The following is an 18,505-nucleotide window of genomic DNA, read 5'->3' as shown; positions in this document are numbered from 1 at the left end:
CCAATTTCTTCCTCGGTAAACAGAATGTCGAGCAACTTGCGAACCGCGAATAAAAGGACAATTCCTTGTAAAGAGCAAGAAAAAGCTGCAATTAATTTTTCTTGCTCTTAATTTCTCTTCTCCCAAATTAATTGTAGAGGTGCGAAATAATTAAAACGTTTAAACTGTTAGATCTACATTTTAGTCTTGTTTATTCTACTTCGGGGTAAAGTATTTAAGTGAATTATATAGCGAAGAAAAGTATTTATTATTGAAAATTAAGTATACCAATTGAATTAGGTATACTGATCATTGTCCGAAGTATTTGAGATTTGTTTAAAAAATTTGACATTCTTCGGGTCCTGATGTGTGACGTGTCCATATAACGGTTGTCTATAATATAAAATAATATTATTTGATTTTCACCTTTCTATTAAATATTTAAAACTTCGCCTAATTCTGATCGTTATACGTATATGTTATTTTGCTCACGTATAAAACGTTGCTCAAAACATGCCTTCTCTACGTTCATTTATTTTAGAAGCGTACTCCTAGAATGATAACCATATAAGTAGAAGACAATAAAATTCAAACGAAGCGATGAAACATTATATTATGTTTTTAATTTGAATATTTTTTTAAATTACTCTGGCTGCGTAAAATATTCATATTTATTTCGAATTTCTCCGAAAGAAGTTTTAATTACGTTGATTTTATGTTTCCACTTTCCTCTTGCATTTCAGAGAGTTTAACTGTCATAATTAGTGATGACGTCCTTTTATCATGTTTTACAAATTCATCGCTCGTTTCTGCAGCTTTATTTTTGTCATTTATTGCGTGGAAATTTCCATACGTACGATACATTTATATCAAAATGTTCCCTCTGAATTGGTGACACGAGAGAAAAATCGCTAAACTGCTTAACAAAATAACCGAATTGTTGGATTCTAGTGAAAATCTGCCGAGTCTTCTTTAATTTCTGAGATCTACAAAATTGTGTCTGAAATTATGCGACTGTCAATTGTCCTGCGTTGCTAACGATCAGCATTATCAAAGTAATGTTAAATATATATATAAAAAAAAAGTAATATCAAAATCATGCATTATTATGTATTAATAAATTATGCTCGTCTACAAAAGACTTTAAGAAAGATGTTTCTTTTTCTTCTCTCGATCTTTATCTTCACTAACTTACTATAATTTAATGATTGGTATTACTTTATTCTACGTTTTTATACCATTTTTTTTCATGCAAATTTATTGTGTTTTATATTATATTTTCTTAAATGTTATAAATTTCCTATATTATATTTAATAACTAATATTTTAGTAATATTCATATAGCAGTATTTTACTTTGATAAATAGTATTTCAATAACGCTGTAAGACCTCCACAATTTCATTTTATTTCAATTTTATTTTAAAAAAGCACAAAAGCTTCGCGAGTCTCTTTCGAAATACGCAATAAATTGCGCCGCACGTGCCGACCTCGCTTTCGATTCTTCGCTACGTTTTATTTGTTCATCAAAGCGACGCAGCGCGCGCATCTACGTCACAGAATATTATGCATTGTAACAGAAATATCGTATGACATTATATTTCATATCGAGATCTTTCTTTTACGTTATGCATTATGAAACATGTATGACTGAATTGGAGATGGAAAAGCAAACAAATTTCGAAACTTTATTCTCATTCGTCGTAGTCACATTTTGTTTTTCATTACGTATCATATGTATTAAATATCAACGAAGATTATCACAGTTCTCCAAAAATGAATAGGGTCTGTTGTTACAAATCGCCACTGCAATTTAATCTATTCATGCATAATTGAAACGGTGTCGATAAAACAAAAAAATTCAAAAAATACTTATCTCGTACGTATATTTGAATATTTATCTTTCGCAAAACTTCACCAACTTATAAATTATTTTTCAGATTTACTTCTCTGGCAAGTTTGTTCGTATTGAAATCCTTTTTATTTAATCACGAACATCCTATTCTATCATAAAATCGGAAACATCAACAAACGTGTGTATTTGTCATGTTTTTCTCCTGTAATCTCCTCTGGAAAGAGTTCATATTAAAATCTCACGTATTATAGATCAACTAACAATGGTTTAAAAAGTCGAGGGAAGAAATCGTGAAAATATTAAAAGATCTGACTTGGTCGGATTAAAAGGAGGATTCCGGCTTCTCGTCGGTGGTGCATTTCTCTCGAGGTCGCTTGAGGAAGGTCGGAGGGAAAAACGTCTGGAAGGCCGTGTACGAACACTCGTTCGTTGAAGATTTTCCAGAGCTACCGGTGCACGTCGATTTCGTTCGCGTAATTTTTCAGTATTTCACCTCGAATATTTTCTGGCGAATATTTCCAGCCGAATGTTCGCGATATTAACTCGTTAAGGACTAAAGTTACGTTAACGCGTCATTTAAAGAATTAGGACATTGGCACTTTGAATTAGAAATGTAATAGGTTCTACAATTGCAAGAGTAAATCGTCCAGACTTTGGACTTCAGAGTTAATTTGGAGTTATTGGACTTTCCAGACCTTTCTACGATTCCTATATTTTCGGACTTTCAATCGGAACTTTCGCGCAAAATTTTCCAACTATTTGTTCAACGTATTTGCTGAACGTATTTGCTGAATATTCGACTGTAGAAACTGCACGGATCTAATATTGATTTAATAACAACATATAACTCGTAATTTCTTTTTAGTCGATTAATATTATTCCATTTTATTAAATTTACAGCGCGTTTATGAAATTGAATTCCAATTTTTTCAATATCTTTTTCGTTACGTACAATAAGTTTATTAGAATCCGTAAAATTATATCCGTAATTATTTCTTAATTTGACCATAACAAGAAACTTTCCAAAAGAGAAATGTCTTTAAAAGAAATAAGATGCAATGAAAAAAGTAAACATGGCGAACGATGCTAACGAATTTTCTTTTTGAGTTTGTAATATTAAATAACTTTAAATTTGACGCGTCTTGTTCGTTGACGGTGTTTGAAAATCTTCGGCGGAGACGGCTTCTTGATCGGATGATCAGCTGCCAATCAAAATCCTAACCAGCGCATCTCCGATATTAATTATCGTTGATGGTAAAATATATAATACTATCGCTTCATTTTACAAGAAAATGTTCCAATTTTACAACAATTTTACAAAAGTAAAAATAATGGACATGGATCTAAGTAATCTCTGGTGCTGGCCATAAAATAAATACGTAGAAATTTGCAAAACGGACATTGGCCACTGGCAAATTATATCGATAGATTTGTATCAATCACGTAGAAAATTCCATTGAAATACAGAACGTTTTATTTCCTATCAGTCAGTTAGCGAAAGAAGCGGTTGAAGCCGTAGAGTAAGCGTTTTTGATCGCGCTGGCAAAATTATTGCACGAACTTTTCCACAGAAACATGTGACCTGGACGTCATTGACGGATAATTTTTTACATCAGATCCACTTTTGATTGGCGTGAGACAGATACCGACGAAAGAAAGTAAACCGTTTTTAAAAGAAATCATAGAAATACCTGTGCCATCAGAAACTCATTACGATGGAACCGTAAGCCACGATGAAGATAAGAAATCATCTGATTCAGAACAGTTTTCGCATTCTATTTCGGATTCTGGTTTCTAAACGTTAAAAACCTTCTAAAGTACTTTTTTTGTTGAATTCAACGATTTATTGAGTTTTGTTTAGATAAGCATTAAAAGGTATTAACAAAATATTATGAAACATTAAGGAAATATTTTTCTTAAAAGAAACTGTCTTGAATGTCAATTAGAAAAATATCGTAAATAAGTTTGGTCAGCCAGCGTCAGGATTGTCGAACTTTTCGTGCGAAACGCGACGTTATCTGTGATTCGTCTCATCTCATTTCCTACTGGCACTCCGAGTGAATCGAATAATTTTTGATAAGACCGCAAATGACGATCGAATAACTAATTACGTGATTTTACGTGTTCCCAAATCAATTATTCTTATGTATTATGTATCGTATTATTACACAGAATGTTAAAACTGTTTCAAACATTTTTGCCAAAAATGTTGCAGGCCAAATAAGTTCAGAGTTTTAAAAGTTCTATCGAACGATCGTATCCGTTTGATTTTGAGTGCAGGAATCACAACGTTATGTCAGTACGTATATTTTTTTACTTTTCATGCTGTATTAAAGCTGTCGGCGAGATTTTTCTGAAATATTGATTGATCGTCTATATGTATTCTATCTATATGAATTTCGGTGGTAGGAAATAACTATTAAAAAGATCCTAACAGATCGATTCTGTTTTTACGATTCGTATTTCGCTTATCAAGTGTTGTAATTATGCAGTGTTTAGAAGTAAATTAAATTAAAGTCTTGTAGTAAAATATCGTATACAACGAGGTTTTACTTAAATACTGCATTTATACACCCGGAAGTTAGATTTCTTAATTACGAGTGATATGCGCTTGTGATTTTTCCAGGCCGCGGAAACATCTTGCTGTTTTATACCGTTTCATTGAAGATACATACACATACCTACACACGTATGTATATCGTTCAACTAGATTCTTCCTGTAAGAGCGAACACTTAATTACCATTTTTCATTGCAACGGACCTCACTGTTATTTCAGCCGATATTAATCAATCGATGATTAATCCTGTGGAATGTTCCGTAATCCAACCCTCGAACCCTGAATAAGGGGAAAGAAACAAACAATCGCATCAACGTAATTTAATTAAAGTTCATCAGACTGTAATCTGATCGTAATTTTATATCCGTTTTAAAGTGTTTTCGTCTGTTTTCCAGCTCAACGTTTACATTTCATTGGATTTCACTTATTATGAAAATGTTAGCAAATGTGTTCTTGTACCATAAACGCAGCATTTTCCAATAGGAGAATACTCGTTTTTTAATATAACTGGCATAATGTAAAAATATCAAAAATCTCTGAAATTTTATTCGTTAGACTACCGATATCTATGCAAATTCATATTTTTATATCTATAAATTAAAAAATATGAAATACCTAATATATGTAGCAGCACATGAGTCAGAGGACAATTCAAGTCATATTGTTTTGCCTCGAAGTATTAATATCGTTAGGAAACACGCAGCATAATAATAAATAAACTCCGGGCAAAACAACGTCGCCATTACGTGCAATCGTCTTTCCCCCGACGGATGCGATTACGAGCGAGTTAATTATCTAGAGCTATCGAGCAGTATCTATCGAGCATTTATCGAGTATTTATCAGCGATCTTATTTTGCGACTTATACGCTGTACGAGCGTCTCGACGACACCATTTATATTTATTTATTTAATTATTTTAAATATATTTGACGGGTTGCAACAGCAAGCTCTCGCTATTCTATCGATCGCTTACAATCCTACACTGGTAACCCAGTGGTGAGTTGAACAGGAGCAACGATTCTCCACAATTAGTGACACCGTCGTGATTTGAACACACATCTACGTATATTTTAAAACGTTATTTGCTTCAAATTTCTTATAATGATGCATAAAAATCTGTAGTTTGGTGGTGGCCTAAAAGTTTATAAATTTATAACGATGAAAGAATAAAACTATCACTATGTAAAAGAATAAATCGAAGAAATTAACAATTAAATTCACCAAAGGAATAGAAATTTCCAATTCTTTCAGTTTTGAGGAAACTTTGCTAATAAATATCGATTATTTAGAAAGACGCGATAAGAGAAGCATTATAACTGTTACCCCAGGAATGCAACATCGTTTCTTCGAAAGCATAATTTTGTTTATTTATTTTGTTTATTTTCGTAAATTTATTTCGATTCCTGGAGGATTCCTGCAGCACTATTGACACAGCTCAACGTCTTCTCAAATGATTCGTATATTCTTGTAAACTAAGTGATTCTTGTAAATATACTAAAAGGACTTGGATAATAAATTGTAATCGGATACCAAGTAATAAAAATGTGACATTATTTTCAAAAATATGACAAAAGACTCGGGAATATATGAATTAAATGTAATTAATCAAAAACACATTTATTTCTTTTTCTATATTGTAGGATAAAAACGTTTAATTAAGATCGATACGTACAATATGAGAAGAAACAATCAAATGAAGTAATTTACTATTAATTAATTGGTTTCTTGATTAAAATATAATAATGTAATAATATTAGTAAACATTACTGTAATTCATTAGTAAACATATTATCACGATTAATTAATAAATGGAATAAAAATATAATATGCAAGTGAAGTATCATAAAAAGAAATCTGATCGTAAATATCGGAAGTGATAAGAAGCGAAAGAAATTTCCTCGCGCTAGTTACGTTCTAATTAATCAAACGGTTCGTTGAATAAGCGATCATTCGAATAATCGTGTATCCGTTAATCGTAGAGAGATCGTCGATTTTCATTCAAGTCACGATTATCATTTGCTTATTACCGTCAATTTGCTATTATGTCAATAGCTTATCGTTGCAGGAAAGTCGAACGTTGCACAGCTTCGTGCAATCGTATATCATTTTAAATTCCTTACTATTGGTATACATATTATTAATTATTACGCATCCTTTCTACATGCATACTAGGTACATACATGAAAATGAATTTTGCGGCAGTGTCAAAAATTTCATTACTGATACGTATACATACAGTATAGAGACTAATTTTTCTACATATTGGGTCGAAATTATGATTAAGGGGCAGGGGTGTGTAACGGGGCCGACGCTCAAATCGCGTTAAGTGCACTCGTACCCGTCCGATCGTGAAAATTTAATTAAGCAACGCCCAGGCACAACATTTTCCCCTCCACACGCAAATAAAAAAAATAAAAAAAAAAGGGGCGTGTGTAATGAATCTTCACTGGAGGTGGTCATCGTGTTATACAAATCGAGGTGGTATTGATTAACCTAACACAAGTGTATCCCAACATCGACAAGCAACCGAGGTGATTATATAGACGCCTAATGGTCTTAGGTGTTCGATAACGAACCTGCGGTCAACGGGATAGTAAAGATACGGTTCTCCAAAGTCTGAGTCTGAGTCTTGGTTAAAATAAAACGTGTGACAATATTCACTGATCGTAAAGACGCCGTTTTTTTTGCTGATGAGATTGCAAGAGAGAGATCGTGTTCCGTCGCGGTGATACTGCAAAGGAAAATTATAATGGGGTGTGTTTAAGAGCGCGAGATTATCAGATTCGTCGAGGAAAACCTTCGCTCGGAAAGTCAGGGAAATGGACGTTCCTATATTAATTGGTTAATTTCTAGTTGGTGGTTAGAGAAAGATGCTAGTCACCCTCGAGAGAAAATTACTGGCGGGAAGCTTCATTAATAAGACAAGCAGATTTCCCGTACCTTCTTGTAGTGGGTGGTGGATTTAAGGACTGTTAGAATAAAGACTGTTTGCCCGTTTAAAGGACCTTAGTTAACTAAGTCCCTAAGATTTATAGCGAGTACTCCGCGGCTACATTGGACGACTAGTTGTCGCCTCGAGCCCCCAACCTCATTAGCACAGATCTCAGATAATTATAATCGGGTTAACTTATAGAGATTAAAGTATTGAGGATTTTCTAAAGAGTTCCAAAGGAGAAGCCCGGGTGCTCTTTCATTTCCGACATGATATATTCCATGATATTACGGAAATGATTGAAAGGATTGAAACGCATATAGATATGGTGCCTCTTAAAATGTTAGTGCATAACTATAGAAGTATATTCTTTTCTATGTAGAAGAAAAATGAAATTTATAAACAGTAAATGAATTAATTCATTTTATTTTATTTTAAATCCCGAATTACAATTAATTTAATTTTTACGGAACATAATATTTAACATTCCTCCGTTAATTAATTTCTAACGATGCTTGTATTCAATACTTATATTTATATTATATTATTATATTATATTTAAATACCATTATGTGAACGTTCATATTTTTAATATAAACATCAACATACAATATTCACTATAAACCGGCATTGCCAGTATTTCTCCAATATTAATTCATATAAACTTCTATCGCCATCGTTAATTTTTAAAACAGAAATAAAATTTCGTTTGAACTGCTACGATAATGTTCTCAGTTTGCCCAATATTTTCCCCACTTACAGTTCCCAGAATCAAACAAAACAATATCACATTATCGTATTATCATTCACTGATATCATCATCGTAAACACCTACACCGTGGATATTTATACAAAATTTATAGGCATTCGCTAAATGTATCAGTATCCAGTAACTCAACAAAGGGGAAGTCTGTCAAACAATATAAGCTGCCTATTGAATTCAAAGAAAAGCTTAATAAATCCCCCACGCAATTCCTACGCATATTAAAGCTGTACCGAAGATTGCGAATTATCTGATATCTTCTTTTCTTTTTTTTTTTTTTTTTTTTAGTTTATTTTGGTTTTTACAATTTGTCCCGAAGGACATTTGGTAATTTGGTGTTATATCTCATTGGTAATAAACAATATAAAATAAAACTAAATATAAAAAAAATGTCTTCGACGATCGCGTAAAACACGAAAAATTAATAAACAACTTTATTGCAAATCGTTCAGGCATGTTTCTCGAGCAAAATTGATTTTTGATTGGCCCATCGCGTTCACGAAGCGATTTTGGCCAATGTTCACGCCCTCGAGATTGTCTCGGAAGAAGGTTTCGCAAGAGAACGACTAACTCCAAGCAATGTATACACATAGAATGAATTATACATTCGTGCGTAAACTGCCTACGGATCACTTTGATACATAAACATGAAGGGAGGCATAAGCGAGCCGAGTTTAATACCATAAGCAGAGCGTGCAACACGTAACGTAACGATCTCCTGTCAGGAGGAAGGGCTTTATTGTGAATGAGCGATCTCGATTGTCTGATTCCAAAAATGTTTCGTGCGCGTAAAATATTGAAGTGAAATTTTTTGTTGCTAGACGTATCGTAAGCGAGAACTGCGTAGCATTGTTCTATTCCGCGAATAAAACAATAACGTTGGTTGGTTTTTATACGTTTATGAAAAAGCTAAACATACAAAAATGTAAAGAATACACCTTTAGCAACGTATGCAAAGATAGTATAAAAGATACGAGGTATAATATTTTTTTTTTTTTTTTTTTTTTTTTTTGTATTTGGTTCTTTTATCGTGTTAATTGAAATACAGATTTACTTAAATATATGAAATGAAACAGGAACAGCTGATTGAATGCTGTTTTGAAGATATTAGCAAGTATACTACAGCTTTTATAGATATTATTCCACGATGTATGTTATTTTAATTTAATTAAATAACACAGAGTTGAGCTGCACAAAGAACTTTCCTTTGATTTCATGATGAAATTATTTCGCACATTACTTTGAACGCTTTTCGTTACAATTACAGATACATTGTTCTCTCAACTTGTAAAGTTATTGTTTTTCAAACATAAATAGATGAAATTACAAATCGCTACTGTAGAAATTTGAAATGACACAACAGGTATATTAGGTATAATACGATATTAAGGAAAGTTTACGTTATGAGGTCTGCATATATTATAGATCAGATTGATGTTTTAAAAAGCAGTAGAGAAATATATTTCATACTGATATTATAACCCTAGTATTTGTATTACCTTTTTCAGTTTTTTATTACCTAGTCAGAGTTTTTTGCTGTTCAGTAAAATAGTAAAATATAACAGCAGAGAGGGTAAAGTTGCAAAATAAATTTACGAAGACCGGTAAGGTGAAAGGTTAACAATAATCTGACCTGTTAGAATTATGAGGTTTTAGTTTCACCCAGTGTGGCAGATTGACGTTCGTAAAACAGATCCATCAATTGTGAGAGTTCGCTCAGGCAAATGCGGAAGATGCGCATGATATCGTGATACACACGAGAGATAGCGTGTTCCACGCAAAAAGAGCGCACATTCTAGAGGAAGAGGGAATGTTTGGAATTTAGGAATAATCCTTATTGAAACGCTCCTAATGGATCGTGCGAATGAAGGACGCATGACGCAAGTTAAACAACGTTTCTAAGAAAATATATTTTCTTAGAAAGCGTAAATGATAATGAACCGATAACAGAAAAATATTTGCTGTAGCGATCGAGATATAAACGTGTAGATTTAAACTTTTTTCAAAATTAAGGAATATGTATAATGCGTGGCTGGTAAATTATAATACGACTGCTCACTAATAACGCGATCATGAAGATAAGCACGTGTATTTGCCTGAAATATCACATGCGCACGAAGGGCAAGCCCTAGAAATCAATACGTGCTTATGGATGGATACTGCTTTAGGGCAATCAGAACAAAATTACAAATTGTGTGCTAAACAATGGGAATTTGATAACTACACTGTAGACGCTTATATTCATTTATATAAGAAATTTAAAGATAGAAAAATTTTCTTTATAAGAAAATTAATACTATTAACAACTTTCATCTGAATTGGAAAGCACAGGTCGTATCTATTATCAGTTATGCTTTAAAAACTTTCTTATTCAACCACAAAAGAAAGGTAAAAACAATTGCATTGGTCAAAGAAGTCTTGTGAAAGAATTAGGTATCGTAAATAATTAGACGATTAGATAGGAATTTAAATAATTGGATAGAAACAGTTTAAAAAGATAGAAAACGGTCTGAATAAAACAGTTTTAGAAAACTGATTCTCAATTGAAAAGATTTCATATATCGCAGTTTAAAAACGCACATTTAAAGTTTAAAAAATGTATTCTACCAGGTATGCAAACATGAAACCGGAATTTTTATATAGAAAATACACGTTTATTGTATGAAAATGATTAAAAATATTTTATTCGAAGTATTGTGTTGCCTTTTTTCATATTCTGCTCGTTTTTCGCGCAAAGCTTGATTCAAATCGATCGTTTGTTGCCGGCAGCGCTCGGTATTAACGGTTTCGTCAGGTTTTAACAGCTAGTAATATATCACACCCTTCTTATCCCACCAAACGAATTTGGTCTTGTAGTCGATGTTGATGGTTCTGGTGTTCTGCAGCTGCTCGTCATCTTTCACGCTTAGGATTCTCAAAATATATCGACTTTTCATCGCCAGTCACAATTCGGTGGAGAAACGATTTTCTTCTGTATCCAGCGAGCAGCATTTCGCAAGTGGTTCTTCCGTTTTCCTGCTGGCTTTCAAACGTATGCTTCTCGTGTCACGTTCAATCGATCAGCGAGTCGTTGTCGCGTTTGAGCGTTATCCTCGTCCGACGATGCTTGAAATTCGCTGTTTTAAAACTTTTTCCGTGATCTTCCACGTCATTCGTTCCTAGCGACAAAATTGTCACTTTTGAATTTTTTAAAGCACTCACAGCAATGTGATTTACCAAGATAATTTACCTGACCGGTAAGCTTCGACAAGCATTCGATACGATTTTGCAGCAGTTTCCTTCAAATGTGAACAGAAAATCAATGCTGTTCGCAAATCGTAGTTTCCAGGCATAAAATTCGACATATTCAACGCTATTACGAACTATGCTGTTCTATGAAACTTGAATTGGTGTAAGCGGAAAATGTTCGTGAGACGAACAGCTAGGGCCATCTATTGGCCAATTTCGGTTTCATACTTGCAGATAGAGATAAAGGTAAAATCAGAGGTAAAAAGTTATCATATTTAAGAAAAAGCTTAGAAAAAAGTTCAGAAACTTTCGATTATCAAAGCAATAAACTTATTGTTAATATTGAGCGGTATATAAAATTGTTTTAATATTTATATCATTCAATTCCGTTTCGCAACATTGTGATTACGAAAGGAAATTTGAAGGATTTGCATAGTATTTTTTCCGTCGCTATTTCCCCTTTCGCTCAAATTGTATAATATTATTTGTACGCGTTCTCCTCTGACCTGAGCAAGCAACTTTTAAGAAACTTTAAAAAAGAAACTAAAAAAAAAGCAATTTCTCTATTTTTACTTATAGATCGCTAAAAACCAAGGAATTGCCGCGAATTTTCAGCACAGAATCAAATCAATCAGTTTCGCATCGAACGAGCCGAATAATGTCCGTTTAATCTCAAACTACACGCTTTGATATATAATAATTAGGATAAACGGATTTTTGTGCAATTTCCTATCTTTGTGTACTCGATTAAAAAAATGAAACGAAAATAGCGATTTATTTCGTTTAAATATCTCAAGTACTCTACGAAAAATATTTTACATATTTATATATGTTATGCGTAGGGCGTTCCGTTTTTAAGTTACATAAAGAACTCACAGACATGCTTAGCCTAATTTGCAAGCGTAATTAAAATGGAAAGCAAGCAGGCGCAAACCTTTAGTTCCCGCCCTCGACACGCGCGCACGCTGCCAGCGAACCACGTATCGCGCAAGGATTTCTGATCGGTCGTTGAGCAATTTTAGGGGTGTTCTATGGTGGAAAGAACGACGGCTGTTGTACGGAGAGGGGGTCGGAATAGTGGGGGGCAATCACCAGGGGTTATACCTTGATGGAAAAGTATAAAAGGGCGCAGAAAGGTGCGTGGAGTGTTGTAGTCACGAGCTATCCCGAGCGAGAAGACAGCAGTTGCGAGTTGTCCTCTTCGAGCCAACAACGCTCCGACTTCAGTCAGCGATTGGGTGTTGAAGAAGGCGGTCATAGAAGAACATCACCACCAGTCGAGCTCTCACTTTGCACAAGCATCCCTTGGCTTCACGGTCTCAGCATCTGACTGTGATCTGGACCAGGCGCATCCGCAACATCTATACGCATCTATACGCATTTATTTGCATTTATATGCAATTATATGCGTGACTTTCGACCAGTGAGGCGTGTTACGATTCCTTGCGGCCCTATCAACCAGCAACTTCGAACAGCTACATCTATCTGGTACGTATATTCACGAGCCTTTCGCAACTTTATCTGCAACCTACAAGCGCGCGATGTTTTAAAATGCGATATTTCGTTGCTAAAATTCAATTTTCCAATTTTCCAACATTCGAAAAAGAAAGATTTTTTTCTATCAGTTGACAATCCGAAACTTCCAAGCGCCGTGACAGTTTCAATGTTTCTGACGCTGCCATCTTTCGATGAATCGTTCGACGAGTCGTTCAGATAGTGAGAGATTTTTCTGACGAAGAAATGATTCGTTTGTGAAGATCGGGCGATTTTATTCGAGGCTGAGTTCGAAGGTGACGGAATCGTGCGATAGTTAATTTGCCGACGAATGATATTTGATTGGCGGATGATCGTTCTGACAGAGAAAATCAAGTAGAATGGTCGCTCGTTTTGAAAGAGAAAATTTTTTTAGCAGAAGAGATTTCTGATCGTTGGGAACGTTTTAAGCCAAAAAATTAAATCACGTCAAATTTTGCTTCTAACTTGTAGGTTGTTTAACGATAAGAGATTTTCTTTTATAATTTTGATTTTAACAACTATGTACACTGTTGAATAAGAAAGAAAAAGATGTTGGCTTATTATAATCTAGTGAATTATATTGAAAAAAAGGTTTATCGGTAGAAAGGTTTTGTTAAATCAGATAATAGTCGCCCTGTGAAATGTTAATTTCAACAGGCACGAAGTTTTTTCGGTTATAAATATGATATTTATTTTTTTAGTGAATTGTGAAACTAGAAATTTACAGGTTTGAGAAGTTAATGAAGTTGTTGTTAATAATTGACAAATTCTTGTTTAAGTGAACTACTATAAGAAGGTTTAGTTTAGCTGTTATTATATGAAATATAAAAATTACTGACGGAAATCGTTGCAAGGAAATTTTAATTGGTCACTAATAATTAGTTTAGATTGAGTTTTGTAAAATAATTTTAATTTTTTGTTAAGTAATAATAATACCCTGTAGAGTATATTAATTTTGACAGCGGGATAAATTCACAGTAGAAAACGTTTGTAAGCCGACATAGAAAGTATTGCATGTTTGAAGTGATCTGAACAAGTTGTTATTCTGTACTGCAAGATTTGATTTTGCGATATAATAAATTAGATAGGAAAAGAATATTTTTCGAATTAGAAATCCATATTCATAAAATGTTTCTTGCGATCTAATATTAGAAATTTTCAATGAACCGTACGAAGAAGGAAAATGTACAATTGAATCTTTAGAAAATTAAACAGGGATATCGTTGCGATCAAAAGATTTTATTTGATCGAGAAATCCTATAAGATTTCAATTTTCAGATACGTTTAACTTTGAAGAATAAGAGGCATTTATTATATTATTTGGAACAAGTTTGTCGTGAATTTTTATGAAAATAATTTACCTTCAAAATTTTCAAGGGTAGAGATAACACAACCGTAGATAATTAATAAATGTTTAAGCCAAGTAACAAGATCGCGTGAGTTATTCGAGATATAGCAGGTTTGCTAATCGAGGAAAGCTTCTTAAAACGAGGAAAGATCTTTATCGAGTTTAAAAGACAAGATTTCGTAATAATAAGTTATTTTAACACGAAAATAGCTCTAATTATTATCAGCGAATACAAAGACTAAGATAATCTATCTAATGTATCAAAAATAAAATTGGAATATTGGAGAAAAAGAATTTTTCCTCCACTATATATGATTCTAGAATCATCCAGTTTGCAGCAATTATTTCGTTGAAACGTGAATTATTAATTTTATAAACAGCGAGTTAATATTGCAAGAGAAATATCTGAAAGATCTTTGAAGTTCTAACCAAGTTGTATTAAAGTTCTAATAAAGAAGACGCAGAAAAGTTTATACTTTAAAAGCTAAATTTTAAAAAAGAGGTAAAACAATTAGATATTTCAAATTAGATTAAAAAAATTAGTATTAGTAACTTAATTTATATTATTAATCTATTAATCGAACGATTATCTAATTCGGTATGATAAAGCTGTCTTCCTGTTTAGATTTTCTTTGTGTGTGTGTGCGTGCGTGCGCGCATATAACTAGTTTCGTTATTCCAGATTTATGAGAATTAACAAATTCTTCGAATGAAATTATTTTAGCTGTTTTAATAAATTGTGCATCAAAAAATTGCTTGTATAAATTAAAGAACGTTTCTAGCAGCCGCCACGATACTCTTGCTCATACAGGAAAATTAACCGAATATTCTGGTTATTTTAATAATGAGATTTTATTTCCATAAATGTTTTTAACATTGAATATACGTGCTATATAACAAATTTGCTCTTCCGTAATATATTGTTAACGGACAATAGGATAAAATTTAATGGGTAATATTAGTTCGTTAAATCCAAACTTCAAATAAAAGATATTTCATATGCAGCAACTTAATATTTTATATTGAAGTTCTTTTTAGATAGCAATTTAATGAAAATGCATTTACCATGTTTGTTTCTTTTTAATGTTCTTCATACAAACGTATTTATTTTATTCTTATAATTTTCTGTATACGAGATCATTTCTCCTTCCTGCTGATGGAAACTAAATTGATTTCACTATCTCGTTCTTTACTGTTTTATACTGAAAGTATATTTCAATAAAATACTACGCCATGACATAAGTGACCCTTGGTAGAAATCGAACGTTCCTCTTACCGCAACTTCGATACTGTTGAATAAATATCAACAAAGTTGTTGCTTGCTTAATTTACAGATCATTGGCATTCAACGGAGTGTGTTAACCGGATCAGCGACAGCATCTATTGATCTATCAATATGATGTTTGCTTTGCTCGAAAGCTTTATTGGTAAGTCTATTTTTGACACATTTATGGATAATCATTTGAAAAATTATTTCATATTTCATATAGGTTGAAGTACACAGGCTCAAAAAAATATTCGCACACCTATAGACACGTTTAAGAATATATGTGTGTTACTGTACTTATATGTGCTATACGAAACATTTTGGATTTTTAATTAGTATTGGCTATAAATGGCAAACTCGCTTATCATGATTATATTTGTAAAATTTGAAACAAATCTAGGATATATATGTATGGCAATTAAATGATATTTTTTAACATTTTACACATTTAAAAAATTAAAGAAAATTTTCAAATCAGAGTATCTCATATACTTCGTGCTTTTTAATTGGTATTTTAAACTTATGTAATGGTAATCTTATTATACTTATATAACTCTATATACGATTTACATTTATATATTAAAACTTAATTGAATCATATTTTAATTGTTATCATGCTAAAACACATTATAATATAAATCGATTTTAATGTTTCTCAGGTTTGATTACCTTGGTCTTCACAGTTCTACTGACGCCCTATAAGTCTCTCGGCCAGAGTTTGCAGATGTGCGCAGACGGAGTTGCCAGTTTGACAGGACTTGCTGGTATTGTTGATGCGTTGATGACGCCGCGCAACAGATTTTCCGGCTTTACCATGGCTTTCCTTGTATTCGACCTCGCTGCCTTTGGCCTTTCGTTTACATCTCTATCTGTGATCGTCGTTCGTATTTCCACAAACGTAGGGATGCCACTGGATGGTGACAAGTCTAATTCGGTACGTATTGTCTGTACTTTCACCGGTACTGTCCTTTCCTATTTCTTTTTCTCTGCTGAACACTATGTTGCACTACTGAAATGTTAATTACTATTTTTCTACGTTACTTTTGTTTTCTTTTCCTTCAGTTAAATTCTTCATTATTTAATAATCTATACAATTATTTATATAGTAAATAACAAGTATTGAAGTAACGATCAAACAAATGTTGGAGAGGACATACATATTTTTATTGAAAACTTTCAATAATTGTGCTGAACTATAGATGATACAATTATAATAATATTTTGTATTACGATTTGAATTATAAGATAACATTCATGTAAGCCAAATCTCACATTGTTGCCAGGACAATGCTAAATTAAATTTCATCCGGATAAAAATTGTATATATTTAAAAATGCTTTTTCATTAAACTAAAATTTATCTATCAAAATAGCTTCGCCTTAGATAAAGTATCCAATGCTTTATTACATTAATTAAATGTTTTTTTTAAAAAGTATTACGAATATTAAAAAAGTAGCTAAAATTGTTATCGAAAATGTACTAATATTTATTACTTACTAATAATAAGTTATTATTGCCTCTACCAGAAGAATTTTAACTAGCTGATGCATATGCACTATTTCATTTGCGAGAAGAGCATAATTCCAGAAAAAATGTCATTTCAGAGCTGTACTGAAAAATTGTTGATCGATCGTATAAAAAAATTCTTAAAGTGAAAACAGAAAGCGATTAACATAGCAAACGTTATATTATATTTCATGCTTAAGCTTGTAGTGCAACGATCGATTCATACGCTAATTAGTAAGCCATAAAAGATATAACTTGGAAGAAACGAAGCTGGCACCCCGCTGGGGGTAGCCACCCACACGCTATATTTATTTTTATTTTAATTTTTTTTTCACCAATAAGATATAACACTTTACCAAATGTCCTTCAGGACAAATTGTAAAAAAACCAAAATAAAAGAAAAAAGAAAAAAAAAAAAGAAAAATTAGTAAGCAACGTCGGTGGCGCAAATTCGTTTCCGATCGTTTTCTCATTCATCGGTCGGGTCGATGAGTTTCGGCGTCGCAAATCAACCAGAACAGGGCTTAAAACCGCTGGAACCGTTCGATCGCCGGAGAAAGTTTCCAATGCCAAGGCTAAAACGCGGCCAGGGCACACACCATCGTGAAATTTCACAAAATTACTTCGCCTCTAGACCCCGATGGAACGCGTCGCGCCTCTTCCGCTCAATGATCTATTTTTCGAGATACATTTTTCGAGATGCAGTAACCTGAATTTTAAAGGAGGGAATCGATGGATCGGAACTGCAATGTTTTAAAGATTAAGAAATCGTTATAGCGTAATTGGAATGTAAAGAAGCTTGGTGAAATTTTCGTATTTTAAATATTTTCTTATTTAATAGATTTTTATTTTCCAATGTGTATATCAGTATATCTTTTCCTGTTTCTTTTAAGAATTTGATGCAGTTTATATGTAAAAAAGCACGATATCTTATTGAAATAGAAACTCAACGATTCAAAATATTTCAATTTCATAAAATATTAGAAAATCGTACGATGGAAAGAAATGGTAATGAGAAAAATATCGAGGAAATTCCAACTAAATTGGCTGAAATGATATATGAAGGTCTGAGATGAAAACCATGATAATCCATATTATCTATCATTTATGGAAGAGTAATTTAAAAATACGCTGTCAAGCAATTCTATATGAAAATTATACTGTCATTTTATTTTCGAGTTAAATGAGCTTCTAAATCTTGGCTTCTTGGGTAGTTAAAACTTCTTGGACAGTTAAAACTTCTTGGATAATTAAAGCTTCTTGGATAGTTAAAAAATATTAATAAGATCATTTTACAAATAATGTTAATCGTTCCTTACAAATTACTGTGTTTTTGTCATCTATTTTTGAAAGATTCATATCTTTGAATCTGTCAGGTTATTCCCTTTTAACTGTTTCATACTAAACTGTTTCATACTAAAATATTTCTTAAAAAAAAAAAAAAAAAAAAAAAAAAGAGAAGAACAAAAATTAGAGAATCTTTTCATGTTTTATATGAACTATATAGTTTTATATTATTCTCCAATTCGACATTTATACCTTGAATGTAATATTT

The sequence above is a fragment of the Bombus pascuorum genome, unplaced genomic scaffold (assembly GCF_905332965.1).
Source record: "Bombus pascuorum unplaced genomic scaffold, iyBomPasc1.1, whole genome shotgun sequence".
Taxonomy (NCBI): Eukaryota; Metazoa; Arthropoda; class Insecta; order Hymenoptera; family Apidae; genus Bombus; species Bombus pascuorum.
The sequence above is the reverse complement of the archived record's forward strand: the minus strand, read 5'-3'. Positions refer to the sequence as shown.